This window comes from Protomyctophum bolini, assembly GCF_963924005.1.
Source record: "Protomyctophum bolini genome assembly, chromosome: 10".
Taxonomy (NCBI): domain Eukaryota; kingdom Metazoa; phylum Chordata; class Actinopteri; order Myctophiformes; family Myctophidae; genus Protomyctophum; species Protomyctophum bolini.
Window position 1 is genome coordinate 4,941,409 of NC_137871.1, and position 20,119 is coordinate 4,961,527.

Below are 20,119 nucleotides of genomic sequence, written 5' to 3' on the forward strand. Positions count from 1 at the left end.
AACTATCATAGGCTTTTTACTAGGCTCAGCTGTTCTGTGTGCATGCCGCGATTCGATGCGCACATGCACGCGCGTGCGTGTGCGCGCGTGGTACAGGAAAAACAAGTCACCATGATATCAATGGGGGGGAGGCAGTGGTGGTTCCCAAAGTGGGGTCCGGGGGACCCCTAGGGGTCCACTCTCTAACTTGTCTTTGACTGTACGATATAGGCTACGTTGGGGTCCCAGAGATAGAAATGCCATTAAATGGGGGTCCGTCAAACCTGCTAGAGCCCCTACAAATCTCAATCCCTGGCATATATTTTCTATAATGGGGGTTCGCAGGCTGTCAATTTGGGAGTCCTTGACATGAAAAAGTGTGGGAACCACTGTCTTCTACAGCACTGTCACTGCACACTGTTCTGAATTGTGGGATTCATTCAGTCCAAATGAAACTATAGTTGTAGTATAGCCTATATTAACCTTATACATTTCACCAAAGTTTGGCACTTTAATATTGATATCTTGTGTGGGAAATGTGAAACATGATTGAATATAATATAGTACTATACTTTACAGCTATGCCTACAATATAACTATAATAAGACTGATTAGACTTCTAGGCCTACACCATGTGACACTGTTTATTTATCAGTCACTTAAATACTGCAGTCAGAACAGAAAATAATCACTGGCTAGATAATGCTGCCCTCTGCTGGTTGCAATATATATATACCTTTATTGAAAGGATAAACCCCTTGTGACGCATCGTCTCATTGTAGAGGTTATATCCATATTTTTCTAGATTAGTTTTAGATCAAATTTAGGAAAGACAAAGATGCACTGGGTGGGAATCCATGCCGTCATTTTGACCATGTCTGAGAAGATGACTTCATTTAAGCCTTATATAATCCCATTTTGGACTGAGGTCGATAAAAAAAAACCTATGTTTCTATAACAGTGGTTCTCAAACTATTTCATGTCAAGGACCCCCAGAATTTTATGTATTTGGCCGCCGACCCCCATCTGAAAATATGTAGTTCCAGGGAGCCCCCTCAGAAGCAAAGATATGAGTTAAAAACACTTGCTCTGAAAGAATATATATTCAAAGATTTGCAACACATTGTCACGATTTTTCAAAAATAGCACTCGGTGGCGCGCTATGAGCTTGTATATCTTGTAGAAAGTAGAACCTATGCTTAAAACACCAAAAGGGGTTCCCGCCCTGAATGGTTACGGTAAGTTATAGACTCAGAAGACATGTTGTCCAATCTGTAGACTGCAGGAGGCTAATATGGTTTCTGCCTCGGGTTTGAGTAAATGGCTGTGACTGACAGCCTACACCTAAACCTAACCCTAACCTTAACCTTAGTAAAATATAGTTGCTGAAATACCTGGACTGACATCTATTCTATAGCTATAGGCTACTCCCTGCTCAACACATTACAAACTTTCGTTCATTTTTTACCCCTCTATCACACAGAACTATGTTTTTTGTGTCCATATCACTACACCCAAAAAATAGTTGATTGTTGTTATAGAGGGGTCAAAGTTGAATGAAAGTTGCGCTAATATTTTAGAAATAGGTCAACAACGATTCATTTACTTTTACTGGTGGCCCCACAAAATGACCGGAACTACTTAATATTCGGAGCAGAACTCCCACCACGGGACACGGGCAATCACTTTGAAACCACTATATTAATGGCAAGTATTTCATACAGCTTAAGTTAAAAAAAACCTGAACTATCTCTTTTAACATTGATTTTACAATGGTTGAGAACGTACAGTATGTAGCCTATTCATACTGCTGGCTTTCAGTGAACATTGTTCTCTATATTAATTAATTGTGTGTTAAAGAAATCGTACAAGCTGATACTGAGGCGATATGGCATGAGAAGTCCTGGATCTGTAAAACTCACTTAACTAATTTAGGCCTGACGTCGAAATTTAAAAAAAAAATCTTCTAAATCCTGACAGTTTCCTGAAATATGTATTCTATAATGTTAAATAATGTATAATAATGTTTCTGTATCAGTGGTGCTCAATATTTCATGTCAAGGACCCCAAAAAATATATGTAATTGGCCGCCGACCCCTATCTGAAAATATGTTGTTCCAGGGCCCCCCAGAAGCAAAGATTTGAGTTAAAATGTTCACTCTGTAATACTATATATTCAAAGATTTGAGGCACATTTTCACAATATAAAAAAGCAGACCTACAAGCTCATAGCTCGGTGCCGCGCTATGAGCTTGTAGATCTGCTATTTTGCAATAGCTAAAGTTTAACATGATGCTTTAAATCACCAAAAGGGGTTCCCGCCCCAAAATGGGTTAAGATGCCCCAAACCTTATTTAGCTATCGCTAAATAAACTCTGGAGCATCTTAAAGTGACGTCCCCTGCTTTTTTTTATTATTGTTTACTGTTTCTACAGTCTTGGCTGAGCACCAAATGGAGGATGTGAGTTACTTTTCTGACCCTGAAAGGCCTGGATATGTGCCCCACTCTAAGGGCCGATTCATACTCCTATTTTAGAGCCGAATAAAAGTCGGTTCGGCTCTGTAGAGCCTACAATGTGACGTCATTTGAGGTTGGGGGGGACGGTATACCGTCCTAAAGTCGTCTCTTCGGTGCTACTGAAAATTTCTGACGAGCCGAAATCATTTCGGCACTACAGCGCCGAAACAGCGGTAAAATAGGAGTATGAATCGACCCTAACCCAGAGACTAAAGGACAAGAACTTGGAAAGGGGAAAAAAACCCATTAAGGCCATACCAGGGAATAGAAACGATGATGAGTATAAAAAGCATAAATAAGGTGACCATGACATTTATGACGTCTATACTAACTAGCCTAACGACTTATTGACAGTAGTCTGGGCAAAAGGAAGTGTGCGTGTAAGAAAACAGAGTGCATTTGCAGAGCGAGCTAAATTCTTTGCACATCAGCCAGTGAATCAGCCATTATAGTTCAGTGGAGTCTGAAGCAGGGTGTATTTAACGGACAATTAGAAATGATTGGAGTACATACATTGATGAAACTGCTGTTTGCATATTTGGTGAGACAGAAATGACAGTACATATTTTGAGCTGTATATGCTTGTTGTCATGCACTAGCTGGGGGACGCATGGCAAAACAGGGAGTCCACACAAGAGCATAAACGTTTTGTAATGATATTTATTATGGTAAGATAATTAAAGAATAGCAAAATAATAATAGTGTGGGACATGAGGATATCAGTTATCGGTAATGTCTGCAGTGTATGGATGTGTGGAGAGTGGTGGGTGCGTGTTGGATTAGTTGGTGCAAAACATAACTCAAACAAAAGGGTGGTTATAGGCCCTTGAGCCAGGTGGCAACCCGTAGCAGGTCCTGTTTGCAGGGAGGACAGAGAGAGAGTGAGCTGCAGCCCTATGTAGTGCCCTAAGCTCCACCCACGTCAGGTGAGCACAATTGGGCTGACGGCCTTCCCCACTCTGCCATTACAGAGGCTGCTGGCTAGCCTACAGTGAGGCAAAGGGGGCAGGGCCGTCACCGTGAAAAGTAAACAAATTGATATTTAAAAAAAAACACACACATGAAGACAAATGGTGGCAATGATTGGTAGCCTGGCTATTAAGCCAGACCGAATCAGCCGTTGGCAAAAACAAATTGCCTGCCGATAGTGTGATTTGAGTCTGGTTTATTAGCCAGGCTAAATGATTGGTCCATTGGATTGTGAGATTATATCTCTGGACACACACACACGGCTAGCCATAAAAACAAGTTCAGATCAGGACCTGCAGTACTATAAAATAAAGCATATAATAATGAATGAACGATGAAGGCTAATTGCAAAAGCATGCATAGCCTATATATCTGTGTATGAGATGCACATCTGTGTCAGATGTGTAAGATCAAGGGCTCCATTTTTGTCATCGCTAAACCCCTTTATCCCTAAACTTCTTTGCCCCTTTTTTTTTACTATTTTGAAAAACATGTTTTAATAGTTCAACTAGCCAATCTACATTGACACGTTGTGAGCTTGTAGACTGGCCATTTTAACTATTCCATTTTTTTTTTACAAAATAGTACCAAAAGAAAAAAAGGGCAAAGAAGTTTAGGGATAAGGGGTTTAGCGGTGACGAAAATGGAGCCCCAAGTGTCTGAACAACAGAGTGCATGCGCAGAGCTATAAGCTCTATGCATGTGGTTATATAGCCACACTGAAATCGCTAGGTTGTCATCTGACTTCAGAGCTATGGGAGTTTGAAACTGGACTCTGCCTGTATTTGACACTTACTGGTTTGACATAGGCTACTGCCAAACGCTGTCCCCGTTTTTCCTACCCGATTTCGGACCAGTGGGCTGGGAGGGAGTATAGCAGACGGCTGTGGAACTTGAAGGACAAACGGAACAAAAACAGAAGAGCAACACGAGGATAAAGGAAACATTCAGTACAAATGTCCAGTTTTCTAATTCACAACAACTACTGTAGGCCTACTATACTTTCGTGTTAGAAGTTGGAACTTTGAATTTCTCCAACTATAAACTTGCACGACAGCCTAACTTAGTACAAATATAATATTATGATTAAAGGAGAATTCCATACTAAAAGGCTTTCTTACCTTTCTTGCTTTCTTTGTAGTCGTTACGTCCCGACCAAAGAGGTCCAGGTGATATTTTTTGCAAAAGCTCCTTATTGGCTATTTCCCTTACCATAAGCCCTAAATGAATTGCATTGAACTGAATGGGAATTGAATGGGGCTATGGGGTGTTGGGCTAATTCGCTTAAAATTATATATTTTTTGTATATATCCTCTCTTCATAGTGTAAATAAGCGGCACAGTTTACTACCTATTTCGATGGAAATAAGCGAATTAGCACAACACCCCATAGCCCCATTCAATTCAATTCAATTAATTGAGCGCTTATGGTAGGGGAAATAGCCAATAAGGAGCTTTTGCACAAAAAACACCTGGACCTCTTTGGTGGGGACGTAACAACTACAAAGACAGGTAAGAAAGCCTTCTAGCATGGAATTCTCCTTTAAGGCTTCAGTGAAGTTGGTTCAAGTTGTTGTGGGGTTGTGGGGATTATCTGACGAGGTACCATTTGAGTGGGGGTAAAAAACCTTACCTTTACTAAATTATACTAAATTGTTTATAGGGTCAAAATAAGTAAAATAATATAGCCTTCGGTATCTTTTTATATTTTTTCCAAAAAGAATACAAACGGCCAATAGCATATCACAAGTTATGAATCTTGAACCTAAGGCGACTAAACCAATTGTAAAGGTTGTTTATTGTGGTCAATAAGGCAGTACAGGGTGTTTGAATCTGCATACAGGCCTCCCACTCCTCACTGGTGTGAAATCGGGTAGGAAAAAACTGAGACGCCTGTCAAACCACACAGAGCGATTGAGAAGGGTGTTCTATAGATGCTGCAGAAACAACAGAGGAGAGAGAGAGAGAAATATTATACACAAGTGATTAATATTGCCAAAGCCTCAAACTGTACACACATGTTCAGGATTTAGTTTTTTGTCATAATCTAATAATTTCGCCTTTCGTGTTTTATCCACAGTGGAATAGATTGCAGAGACGTCTTCATTCACTCGTGTTTTATCCACAGTGGAATAGATTGCAGAGACGTCTTCATTCACTCGTGTTTTATCCACAGTGGAATAGATTGCAGAGACGTCTTCATTCACTCGTGTTTTATCCACAGTGGAATAGATTGCAGAGACGTCTTCATTCACTCGTGTTTTATCCACAGTGGAATAAATTGCAGAGACGTCTTCATTCACACGTGTTTTATCCACAGTGGAATAGATTGCAGAGTCGTCTGCCTTCACAGTGGAATAAAGGGAAAAAAGGGCTTCTAAATCCTAAAGGTTTTTTGTTTGTTTCTATGTCAGTTGTTCTCAAACATTTTCATGTCAAGGACCCCCAAGTAATTGGCCGCCTCGACCCCCATCTGAAAATACGTTGTTCCAAGGACCCACCCAGAAGCAAAGATTTGAGTATATATTCAAAGATTTGCGGCCCCTTTTTCACGATTTCCCCCCCAAAAAATAGCTAGAGTATAACATAATGCTTAAAACACCGTTCTGAATGTGTTTTAACTTACGGGTCTGCGTTGTTCTGATCAGCATGAGTCCTGGGCAACGCTTTGAACGTCACGGAAGAATAGTGAACATCCTGCTCTTGCTGAGCAATGCAACAGAAAAGGAAGAGACAAAAAAACAAGTCATCAGTACCGGAATGGAATGCTGAAACTCAGAAATCTTATCAGATAATTAGCTATGTTTTGGTTAATATATGTTTTCTCTCCAATGCAGTACAATTACACTATCAGCCTAATGTCAACGTATTATGTTGAATAACTAATAGGTGATATAGTTGATACAATATAACTGAATGAAGAGGAAAAGTGGAATATATGTCTGCACACGATATAGTTCTGCTCCCCGTCTTTTTTCGGCGAAACGTTGTTGTATTTAGGTTGAAATAAAAAGGACGGGGAGCGGAACTATATATCATGTGCGGACATTCCAATTTTTTCTTCAGTCATTTTTTGGGTCCAGCGCCTATATTCTGAAACTGGGATGTGCATATTGTTTTTCTTCTTAATGATGCAATATAACTGTCATCTTTGAGAAGATCGAGATAACAAGAAAAGAGAAGTATAGTTTGCGTGACTGCTATGAGTCAGACGAGTGCAGTGTATAATCTTAAAATCTTAAAATGCAATTTCTGTACATGTAGAAAGGAGAAGGGATCTCGTTTCTGAACGACACTTGTTCTCACACAGACATTAAACTGTGTTCTGGAGGGTCTCTTGGGTAAAGGATTCAAGTGTAAATCAAAGACCATTATGGGCCCCGTTTACTGGTGACAGCTATGGTAGCCATCACTGTACACTCTATGGGAACGCAGGCGTGTCCTCGCTGTGCGAGAGGCGGGACAAGCACTGGTATAATGTTCATTCTCAAAGGCATCTCAGGAATGGTCCCCTCTTACCAGGGACGGGGCAACCCTCTGGTGGAGGCTTAGACCCCCCTAAGGCCTTGATTCTCATCAAATATTTTATATTGCTATTTATTTAATGTATATTGTTGATTTTGTGTTTTGTATTTCGGCTTCATTGAAAACGAAGGCCTGCCCCTCAATTGTACTCCGAGCTTAAATAAAGGTTATGATGATGATGATGATGATTACACTGCAGCCAAATCCAATTTATTTCTCAAATCCGACATCGGATCTGCCACAGATCTCGCGTGTGTGTGTTCAGACTGATTTGACACTGGCAGACGAATCCAGCCTGAATCAGATCTGTGCCACGTTACGTACATCCAGATTGGAATCCGATTTGTTTGAATAAGTCTAAGCACAGACAAGTCACAATGGAATCCGATTTAGATCAGGTCACTGCGTATACCCAGGACGGATCTCCTGAAATCAGATTCAGACCTGAAGTCAAGTCGCATTTGTAAGAATTGGATTCCATGTGCGTGACTTGTCTGTGTTATTTTTATTCCAAATCTGGATGTGGCACAGGCTGGATTTAGCTGCCAGTGTACATGGGGCCTTAGACACAGTATCCTACCCATAGATATTAAAAAAAAAAGAATAGATGCCTCATTGGCTGCTGCAGTTCGTCGGAGCCATGTGTGTTGACGAGAGGGCGGAAGAATTTACACCGGTATACGCCGGAAGAGTGTACGCTATACAGTACGTCACGCTGCCACTCAAGTGACTATACTGGCCAATCGCAGCGCATCTTTTCCGGGATTTATCAGACCCGAACAAACACTCATGCTTCCGCGAATCTGGGGGATTATTTGCCCTCCCTTTAGCCGAAAGGGGCGTCGTCTACCTTCATATGTCTATGACAGTACCTACCTGTCCGCTGTTGATCTGAGTGGATGGACACTGATAGGAGGAGTCTTGATGCACCTGTGAGATCGGAGGGTCCGAGCCCCTCCCACTGATCCCAGGGACAGAGGCCAGGCCCCTCCCACTGACCCCAGGGACAGAGGCCAGGCCCCTCCCACTGACCCCAGGGACAGAGGCCAAGCCCCCCCCACTGACCCCAGGGACGGATGCAGGCTGGAGTGGGACACAATAGAAAGTCACACATCAGAAGGTTGCAGTGATATACAGTAGGCCTAGCTGTATATTATATTATTATTATTATATATTGATATAGGCCTAGCTGTATTATTGTGATACAGTGATATAGGCCTAGCTGTATATTATATTATTATTATATATTGATATAGGCCTAGCTGTATTATATATTGTGATACAGTGATATAGGCCTAGCTGTATATTATATTATTATTATTATATATTGATATAGGCCTAGCTGTATATTGTGATACAGTGATATAGGCCTAGCTGTATATTATATATTGTGATATATAGCCCTAGCTGTAGCCTATATTATATATTTTGCGATAATATTGAAAACGCAGATTTGTTTTTCCCGCTAAAGCATTGTTGGCAAGTTTCCATTTTTTTATTAATCAAAGCAAAACCCAAGCGAATAAATACCTTGTGGTCTGCGTTTGCCTTTTTCCTCTTGTCAAATAAAACAAAGTACTTACTTTATTGTTTACATAATTTAGCGATTATGTTCATTTTAGTTTAGTCTTACATGGAATCTGCTGTGAAAAGATATAATTTACATAATTTATGAAAAGTTCAAATAGTATAAAAGTGGGTGTAACACACACACGCACACACACACACACACACACACACACACACTCACCTGACCCAGAAAGCAATGGGGATAACCAAAATCAGCACAAACAGTGAAGCTGCCACTCCAGATATGAGAGCAACATTGTTGGCTTTACAGAGAAAATGAGGAGAGAAGTTAGAATGTGCATTTCTGTTGTTTTCTGTGTGGTGTGTAATATTTAATACAATTGGTTATATCAAAGTCCTTTGGACAACGTCTGCACACAAAGGTAATACAATTCAGTTGTTCATCCCAAGTGTTTGTCTAGAAAAAACCATGCACTCATCTAATACACTTTAGTGGATTTAGTTGTCAGGTTACACCGACTGTAAAGTGTACGTTCAACTACTATACCAACGTCCTCTGTCTACTCACGTGTGACCACGCGCAGCAGCACCTCGGTAGAGCTGTTTCCCAGTGAGTTCCTGGTGTGACAGACGTACAGTCCAGCGTGGGAGGACTGCAGAGAGGCCAGAAACAACACCGGTCCTGACCCTACCTGGTCCAACGGGGAGCTGGAACCAGTGCTCTTGTACCAGGTGTAGTCGTCTACTGGAGGCCTAGGGTTCGCGTCACAGCTGCAGGACAGAGTCACTGAGCTGCCCTCAACCACTTCTCCTGGTGGATTCACTGACACTGAAGTGTTTTCTGGAGGGTCTGTGGAGGAATGTTAAGCTCTGTTTACACAAATATAGGTTACAATATTTTATGTTCTTGGTATGAGCAATGACAATATAATGCTTTTGAATCAAGCAAATAATGCCATATAATTTTGATCTTAATGAAATGAAAACCTCACAGTGAACATTCAGAGTGACTCGAGGTGAATTGACTGTAGCGATGTTGGGGCGCATCTGGATATAAACCAGTGTTGTTTTTGGCAGCAAATTTCTGTTTTAGTTTTAGATATAGTCTCTTGAATAGTTTTCGCTTAGCTTTAGTCACATGTTAGTCAGCTTGTAGATCGGCTATTTTCAGCTTGCAACCAAGTGTAAAATGACTTATACTGGATTTCTTATCCACTAGTCCCTTCCTAACATTTTAGTCCAGTTTTTATTTGTTGACGAAATTGTCAATATATTTAGTCTTAGTTTTAGTCATCATAGCTTACAGTTTTCATTTAGTTTTCGTCAGTGAAAAAGTGTAGTCGACAAACAATTTTTCGTCTTTGTTTTAGTCGACGAAATCAACACTGATATAAGTCAAAAAGACTAAAGACAAATAACTTTTGACCATATAGTTAGGATATTGTTATATAAATAAATATTGACATTGGACTACATGACATTTTCTTTCTGTATCTCTCTTTACTTAGAGAGAACATCAATGGAATGAGGTGACGACGTCTGAGGCCCATGTTTGTTTGTCCCCCGACAGGTGTACTGTCCGGAGTCTGCACGAGACACGCTGTCCTTCACCAGCTGAGGACCAGTGGAGATAGCTGTGCTTCCTCCGTCTCTGTACCAGGTGTAGGTGTCTACTAGTACTGGAGGGTTGGCATAACAGCTGCAGGTCAGAGTCACTGTGCTGCCCTCAACCACTTCTCCTGGTGGATTCACTGACACTGAAGTGTTTTCTGGAGGGTCTGTGGAGGAATATTAAGCTCTGTTTACAAATATATACGTTACAATATTTTATGTTCTTGGTATGAACAATGACAATAATTATAATATAATAATGAAATGAAAACCTCACAGTGAACATTCAGAGTGACTCGAGGTGAAGTGATTCTAGCGATGTTGTTCTTTGCCTGACAGGAGTATGTTCCACTGTCACTGGGTTGGATGTTAGAGATGGTAAACATCTCATTCTGTGCCACTACAGTGTTGTCATTTTTGAGAATGATGAAGCTCTGGGTGGGTGGATTTGATCCACTGCTGCTGCAGTTTAAAGTGACTGACTTTCCTTTGACAACATCTCCTTGTGGACTTATTGACAAAACCACATTCTGGGGACCATCTGTTGGAGAAAGAATAGGAGTTTGTGTAAAAGTACACCTATTATTAAGAGGATAATCAGATCCAATCAGATCCATTTTCTGGAGGGTCTGTCACTGTGGAGGAATATTAAGCTCTGTTTACGCAAATATACGTTACAATATTTTATGTTCCTGATATGAACAATGACAATAATAATGAATGCTTTTGAATCAAGCAAATGATGCCATATCATTTTGATCTTAATGAAATGAAAACCTCACAGTGAACATTCAGAGTGACTCGAGGTGAATTGACTGTAGCGATGTTGTGGCGCATCTGTATATAAACCAGTGTTGTTTTTGGCAGCAAATTTCTGTTTTAGTTTTAGTTATAGTCTCTTGAATAGTTTTCGCTTAGCTTTAGTCACATGTTAGTCACCTGGAATGTCTTAGTGTTAGTCTAGTTTTAGTCGACTAAATATCATAGGATTTCAGTCGACTAAATCTACAGTTGATTTAGTCGACTAAAATGTATTCTGGTGGGCCTTGATGCCGTCGTAATGACCGTTTTTACACTTGCTGAAAATAGCAGATCTACAAGCTCACAACGCGTCGCGCTGGGCAGCGTTGTGAGCTTGTAGATCGGCTATTTTCAGCTTGCAACCAAGTGTAAAATGACTTATACTGGATTTCTTATCCACTAGTCCCTTCTTAACATTTTAGTCCAGTTTTTATTTGTTGACGAAATTGTCAATATATTTAGTCTTAGTTTTAGTCATCATAGCTTATAGTTTTCATTTCGTTTTCGTCAGTGAAAAAGGGTAGTCGACGAACAATTTTTCGTCTTTGTTTTAGTCGACGAAATCAACACTGATATAAACGTCAAAAAGACTAAAGACAAATAACTTTTGACCATATAGTTAGGATATTGTTATATAAATAAATATTGACATTGGACTACATGACATTTTCTTTCTGTATCTCTTACAGAGAACATCAATGGAATGAGGTGACGACGTCTGAGGCCCATGTTTGTTTGTCCCCCGACAGGTGTACTGTCCGGAGTCTGCACGAGACACGCTGTCCTTCACCAGCTGAGGACCAGTGGAGATAGCTGTGCTTCCTCCGTCTCTGTACCAGGTGTAGTTGTCTACTAGTACTGGAGGGTTGGCATCACAGCTGCAGGTCAGAGTCACTGTGCTGCCCTCAACCACTTCTCCTGGTGGATTCACTGACACTGAAGTGTTTTCTGGAGGGTCTGTGGAGGAATATTAAGCTCTGTTTACAAATATATACGTTACAATATTTTATGTTCTTGGTATGAACAATGACAATAATTATAATATAATAATGAAATTAAAACCTCACAGTGAACATTCAGAGTGACTCGAGGTGAAGTGATTCTAGCGATGTTGTTCTTTGCCTGACAGGAGTATGTTCCACTGTCACTAGGTTGGATGTTAGAGATGGTAAACATCTCATTCTGTGCCACTACAGTGTTGTCATTTTTGAGAATGATGAAGCTCTGGGTGGGTGGATTTGATCCACTGCTGCTGCAGCTCAAAGTGACTGACTTTCCTTTGACAACATCTCCTTGTGGACTTACTGACAAAACCACATTCTGGGGACCATCTGTTGGAGAAAGAATAGGAGTTTGTGTAAAAGTACACCTATTATTAAGAGGATAATCAGATCCATAATCAGATCCAATCAGATCCATTTTCTGGAGGGTCTGTCACTGTGGAGGAATATTAAGCTCTGTTTACACAAATATACGTTACAATATTTTATGTTCCTGATATGAGCAATGACAATAATAATGAATGCTTTTGAATCAAGCAAATAATGCCATATCATTTTGATCTTAATGAAATGAAAACCTCACAGTGAACATTCAGAGTGACTCCAGGTGAATTGACTGTAGCGATGTTGTGGCGCATCTGTATATAAACCAGTGTTGTTTTTGGCAGCAAATTTCTGTTTTAGTTTTAGTTATAGTCTCTTGAATAGTTTTCGCTTAGCTTTAGTCACATGTTAGTCACCTGGAATGTCTTAGTGTTAGTCTAGTTTTAGTCGACTAAATATCATAGGATTTCAGTCGACTAAATCTACAGTTGATTTAGTCGACTAAAATGTATTCTGGTGGGCCTTGATGCCGTCGTAATAGCAGATCTACAAGCTCACAACGCGTCGCGCTGGGCAGCGTTGTGAGCTTGTAGATCGGCTATTTTCAGCTTGCAACCAAGTGTAAAATGACTTATACTGGATTTCTTATCCACTAGTCCCTTCCTAACATTTTAGTCCAGTTTTTATTTGTTGACGAAATTGTCAATATATTTAGTCTTAGTTTTAGTCATCATAGCTTATAGTTTTCATTTCGTTTTCGTCAGTGAAAAAGGGTAGTCGACGAACAATTTTTCGTCTTTGTTTTAGTCGACGAAATCAACACTGATATAAACGTCAAAAAGACTAAAGACAAATAACTTTTGACCATATAGTTAGGATATTGTTATATAAATAAATATTGACATTGGACTACATGACATTTTCTTTCTGTATCTCTTACAGAGAACATCAATGGAATGAGGTGACGACGTCTGAGGCCCATGTTCGGTTTGTCCCCCGACAGGTGTACTGTCCGGAGTCTGCACGAGACACGCTGTCCTTCACCAGCTGAGGACCAGTGGAGATAGCTGTGCTTCCTCCGTCTCTGTACCAGGTGTAGTTGTCTACTAGTACTGGAGGGTTGGCATCACAGCTGCAGGTCAGAGTCACTGTGCTGCCCTCAACCACTTCTCCTGGTGGATTCACTGACACTGAAGTGTTTTCTGGAGGGTCTGTGGAGGAATATTAAGCTCTGTTTACAAATATATACGTTACAATATTTTATGTTCTTGGTATGAACAATGACAATAATTATAATATAAATTTACTTTGGGTAGTGTATTCATCCGCACAATTGATATACGGCTTGCTATTGAAAGATTTAATTTACCCCATTTATCACAGTCATCTTTGATTGCGTTATGTAGTCGTTTGTAGTTTTTTGATATTATTGTTTCTAAATTTGCATATATGTCAATGCCTAAATATCTAAAATAATGCACTATGGGGATTGTAGTGTCTATTTGGGTCTCCATCATTGCCTTGTTTAATGGTAAAAGGGCTGATTTGTTTGCATTGATCTTGTAACCGGATATCTTACTAAATTGTTCAAATATCTCTAATGCAGCAGGTAGTGTGGAGGACACATCATTCATATAAAGCAATAAATCGTCTGCATAAACTGATATTTTATGATATATATTTTGTACTACTATTGGTTTCACATTCTCTGATTGTCTAATTTTTTGTGCTAGGACTTCTAAAGAAATGATAAATAATAATCCGGAGATTGGGCAACCTTGGCGGCAGCCTCTTGCAATACTGAGTGGTGTTGAGCATTGGTTTCCAGTAAGGACAATTGCAGTTGGGTTATTATAGAGTGTCTGTAGCATGCCTATAAACCCATCTCCAAAGCCCATTTTTTTAAATGTATACCATAAATATGGCCACTGTAAACTATCAAATGCTTTTTCACAGTCAATTGAAAGTATGGCACATGGAGATATTATATTTGGCGCAAGATGTATAATGTGAAGTAATCTACGTATGTTGTCTGAAGCTAATCTATTTTTTACAAACCCTGTCTGATCCGGATTTACCAAAGTCTGAAGTACAGTCTCTAGTCGTCTTGATATGACCTTAGCGTACAATTTCACGTCTGAATTTAATAATGATATTGCTCTATAGTTGGAACAATGGTTAGGGTCTTTCCCTTTCTTATGTAGTAAAGATATAATGGCAGTATTTACATCTCTGTGGAAATTTCCTTCCCTAGTAGCTTTTTGAAACATTTCTAGTAGTATAGGTCCGATTTCAGGCCAGAACGTCTGGTATAACTCTGGAGGGATGCCGTCTAAACCAGGGGATTTTCCGGAATTCATCGATTTCAGTGCGTCATAAATTTCATTCAGTGTTATAGGGGCTTCTAAACATTCTACCTCGGTGAGGGATAGATGAGGAAGTTCTAGTCCTGTGAAAAAGGTTTCCATTTCTATTGTGTTGGTAGTGTTGGATGTATATAGCTTCTTGTAGAACTTTTGAAATTCGGCATTTATAAGAGCGGGGTCATTTAACAGTGTGCCAGTTTCATTAAAAATTTCATTTATATCAGCTAATCCTTCATTATACCGAAGCGAGTAGAAAGCTTGGTTTGCTTCCATCCAAATAATGTTTAGCTCTATGCACCAGAAATTCTGAGCGTTTTGTAATTAATGTATTTAATTCAGATGTAGTCTTAACTAATTGTCGTTCTCTTTCTCTATTAAAGTTATTCTGTTGTTCCTCAATTAATTTTGACTGAATATGTTCCAAGTCTGATATAGTTTTTAATTGTCTTCTATTCACCCCTGATGAAAATGCTATAGATTTATTCCTAATGAACCCTTTGATGGCATTCCAAACGTATCTTATATCTGTGACCGAGTTTCTATTTATCTCTACAAATTCTGCTAGTCCCTGTTTAAATTGTTCACAGAACTGAGGGCTTTGTAATAATGTTTCATTAAGTCTCCACCGGGGTGCCCTTTTAGGTGAGTTGGTCGGGAATTTAAATTCACATTTATTAGCGTGGTGATCTGAAAGAGACATATGTATGATTCTAACGCTTTTTACAAAATGTAGTAGACCTGAGGATACTAAAATGACATCGATCCTACTAAACGTCTGGTGTCTTGCCGAAAAATATGTATAATCTTTTTTACCAGGGTTTTTAGATCTCCAAACATCTGTTAGATTAAAATGTTGAGCTAGATTGCAAAGTGCTGTATTGGAGAGTGAATTATTGGTAGTGTTGTTGGATCTGTCCCACCTATAATTAAATACAGCATTGAAGTCTGAACCGAGAATAATTTGGTAACCTGTCATGTCTACCATATAATTGGATAATGATTCATAAAATAGAGGTTCATAAGAGTTTGGGGCATACACATTCACCAACGCAATTTTCTGACCACCAAAGGTTCCTTTTACATATGTTATTCTACCCTCTTGGTCTCCACCCTTATCCAAAATATTCAATTTAAGGCCTTTACGTGCAATTATGATAACCCCTTTTGATTTGTTGTTGGCTGATGAGTAAGAAACCACATTGTAATTAGAGTTTTCAATTCTAGATATATCTTGTTCCATAACATGTGTTTCTTGAAGTAATGCAACATCTGCCCCCTTTCTATGAATAACGTCTAAGCAACTAGAGATCTTTACTGCTGTATTAAGGCCCCGCACATTCCATGAGAAAATAATTAGCTTAGCCATTGATAAGTCCAGCCGCAATTCTTAAACCAACTATAAGTAGAATAAAGTTTCATTTTATTTTGTTTTTCTTTCTTCATCATTTTATAAATTATACCATTGTCTATCTTGTCGCACCCTTCATGGAACCTTGCCCTCCCTCCCCTCTCCCCCCCACCTCCCTCAACCCCCAAAAAGGAAATAAATAAATAGGTCACAATAATCTTTAAACATAACTTATACATCCCTTCTTTAACTCCCATCTCTCCACACTATTTAGTGGAGCTGGGGCAGCAACAGACAAATTACTCTCACCTGTTGCACTCCTTTTTCGACATTATATAATTGTTTAAAGTTCATCTGGCAGCATTCTCTGCAGTAATTCAAGTTCATTCTTTCTGTCACGCAGCGTGTACTGTATGATAAAGTAATTGAGTGTATGTTCTAAGGTAACGCCACACACTCTGTCTGTCCAACATTCGTTGATCATGGAGTAGCGGTGTAGGTTGCCTATATCTTGCAATAATCTTAAACGTAGTTTCTCCACACAATGATAGCCTACCGACCTCCGCGTCCACGGGTCTAGGTGCCGTCGCCTCCGTCCGCGGGTGCTCCAGCCTCGGCTTGTTTTTCCTCTCCAGCGCTGGCTTGCTTCTCGTCTGCATGGTCGGACCGCTCCTCCTCCGCAGGTATATTTTCGTCGCGTCCTTCGGCTGGTTCCAGCGTTGGTTTAATCCTTTCCATGTAGAACTTCATGGCGTCCTCTGCTTTAAGGAAGCTGTGGGTCTCCTCGTTCAAGGTGATGAGTAGTTTTGCGGGGTGTACTACCCCGTATCTTAAGGTGGTGTTGCGTAGCAAGCCTCGGATTTCGTTGAATTTGGCTTGTTGTTCGCGCAGCTCTGCGGGTATGTCTGGAAATATACTCAGCTTTTTGTGATTGTAGTTGAGTTTTCCTACATTTCTTGTTGCCAGGCGTTGTATTATCATCTTGGTTTCCGTGCTGTGCATTCTAACAATCATGCAGCGGTTCCCTTTGTCTTTTGGCCCGGTGCGGTGTGCTATGCTTACGAGGGGGGGTGGACCCAGCGTCTCCTCTCCAAACAGATTATAAAGTAGTTTCTGCACAAACGCTGTTGGTTTGCCTTCTTCAACTCCGCTTTCCAGCCCAAGGATTCTTACGTTGTTCCAACGACGGTTCAAACTTGTCTAAATGGGTTTTAGTGCAATAATAAATTCTGCACGGACAACGTCTCTGATTAGTTTGCTGATTGTCTCTGCATCCATTGTTGGCACGGGTGTGTTGCGCGTCGGCGGTGCCATGGAGTCCTCTTCAGTAACGTCTTTTTTTTCCCCTTCTTTTTCTTTACACTTGCTTAGTGCCTACACTGTAGTAAATATTGCGCTGCATGAATGTAACTTTGATGCCGCCAGACTTGACTTATTTTACGAATTTGAGGAGCGACATGTGCGGGTCAAACAAATCAGTGCATGCCACCGGAAGTCACGTCACGAATTTCGTTTTTTGTCCATATCATGCCATATCATTTTGATCTTAATGAAATGAAAACCTCACAGTGAACATTCAGAGTGACTCCAGGTGAAGTGACTCTAGCGATGTTGTTCTTTGCCTGACAGGAGTATGTTCCACTGTCACTGGGTTGGATGTTAGAGATGGTAAACATCCTCTTCTGAGCCACTACAGTGTTGTCGTTTTTGAGAAGGATGTAACTCTGGATGCGTGGACTTGATCCACTGCTGCTGCAGCTCAAAGTGACTGAGTTTCCTTTGACAACATCTCCTTGTGGACTTACTGACAAAACCACATTCTGGGGACCATCTGTTGGAGAAAGAATAGGAGTTTGTGTAAAAGTACACCTATTATTAAGAGGATAATCAGATCCATAATCAGATCCAATCAGATCCATTTTCTGGAGGGTCTGTCACTGTGGAGGAATATTAAGCTCTGTTTACACAAATATACGTTACAATATTTTATGTTCCTGATATGAGCAATGACAATAATAATGAATGCTTTTGAATCAAGCAAATAATGCCATATCATTTTGATCTTAATGAAATGAAAACCTCACAGTGAACATTCAGAGTGACTCCAGGTGAAGTGACTCTAGCGATGTTGTTCTTTGCCTGACAGGAGTATGTTCCACTGTCACTGGGTTGGATGTTAGAGATGGTAAACATCCTCTTCTGAGCCACTACAGTGTTGTCGTTTTTGAGAAGGATGTAACTCTGGATGCGTGGACTTGATCCACTGCTGCTGCAGCTCAAAGTGACTGAGTTTCCTTTGACAACATCTCCTTGTGGACTTACTGACAAAACCACATTCTGGGGAGCATCTGTTGGAGGAAGAATATAATAGAGAGGATAATCAGATCCATTTCAAACTAACCCCAGTGTAAATAAAATACTGAAATAATGAAAAGCGATCAAACTTGTGAGTTTGTATCATTTTCCACATTTTGTCAAGAAACAGGGGATACTTTGTAACTAGATTACCACATGCAACTAGACATTAGTGTCAACATTTCGTTAAAGTTATAATACCAACTACTGGCATCATGAACCATAGTCATAGCTAGAATGGCCTGTAAGTTGTACTTTTACAAACTATGTTTGGAATCATGTTGCTGTGAAGAAACAGCATAGTGGATACTATGCATCCTGTTGTGGATAAAGGTACGAATGAGGGGACACAGCTTTCATTGAATATGATTATTCTTTGAATGTGCTGTTGTATTAATTAATTGAATGCATTAAAGACATGAGCATTTGTGCCTGTCGTAGACATGCGCAGAGCAAGTTCAGTCAGGGAACCTCAGTCAGCGCGCCGGCCGTTAATTGGGCCACCGCAGCATCATCCGCATGATGCACTTAGCCAATCACAGCTCACCCCATCTCTCATACCGGCTACTTGAACCAGAGGTTTGCATTCCTCTGCCTTCTTGCTTGCCCACTGCCGGTGTATCAGCGTGCTGCTGTACATCCTTTGCCGTCTTGCTGGCTGCGCTCAATTCTGCTTGCTGCTTTCTATTGTATACTCTACGCTGCGGTATACAAGTGCGCAATTCTACTGCTGCTAATGCCACCATGCAGTCTCGCCGTCTGGGCGATTATGCACTAAGCGTTGCTTTCACGTTTTTATTACAATCCTGGTAAGTCAGTGAGTTTAATTGTTTGGAAGAACGTGCACTGCTTTGTTCATCGACGGAAATAACCTAGATCAAGTTGAAGCTGCTGCTTAAATGTTCTCTTCTGTTGACATTCTATCGTCGTGCCTCGATCACACCGAGATCGCTTTTGTTAGCAATGAATTTCACGTCGGGTCCTCTGCTCACAACACTAGTCAAGGAAGCAGTTTACCTGCCGTCCGCCCTGCTCTCCGCCGTTCTTCTCATGTAAATCCAGGCCAAGTTTTATAATCAGTTTATGACAGTGGTCACGCTTGGTGCGCATTCTTGTTTTGGCTGCGTAGTAGTAGGCTACTGTCAATATGTGGACGTAATATAGAGTCAAGGCAGCAGGATTAAAAGTATACACTGCGACTAGTTTGTCCACAGTGTAGAGTAGGAGAGTGGTGACACGCTTGTATAGTTCCAAACATTGTTCCTGGCCGGAACTATCCCATTGAGATAGAACTAGCACTTCCGCATTCCATTGTTGCAAGGGAGTCAAACACTATAGTGTCGCCACCATTACTAGATTGCTCTGAGATTATGTCCGCATCGCGTCTGTCAGGCATGTTGCCACGTCTGCACATTATAAGCGTCTTGGGCTTGTTATTTAAGTCACTTGCCAGGTGAACGTTGTTGTTTAAACCCGCGGTTCATTTGAAGCACCCTCAGTTTAATGATGATAAACTTATTTGACGTTGTTGGCTTGTTTTCATAATGATTCAAGATAGATTTTGTGGCTTGTTTTCGCGGACCTGGCTGCTTGTCTCTTCCAATATGGCAACACAAGTTATCTGATCAGAAATGAAACGTCCAATGCAGCATCAGTCAGAATTAAATGGAGTTGACCAGAGCAACTGAGGGAGCAGTGAGGTTGCTCTTGGTTGCATAGGCCCACATGGCACCTGGGTCCCAAGGAATATTTCAGGGTGAATTGTACCGTATCATGCATCTAGTGTTGGGCAG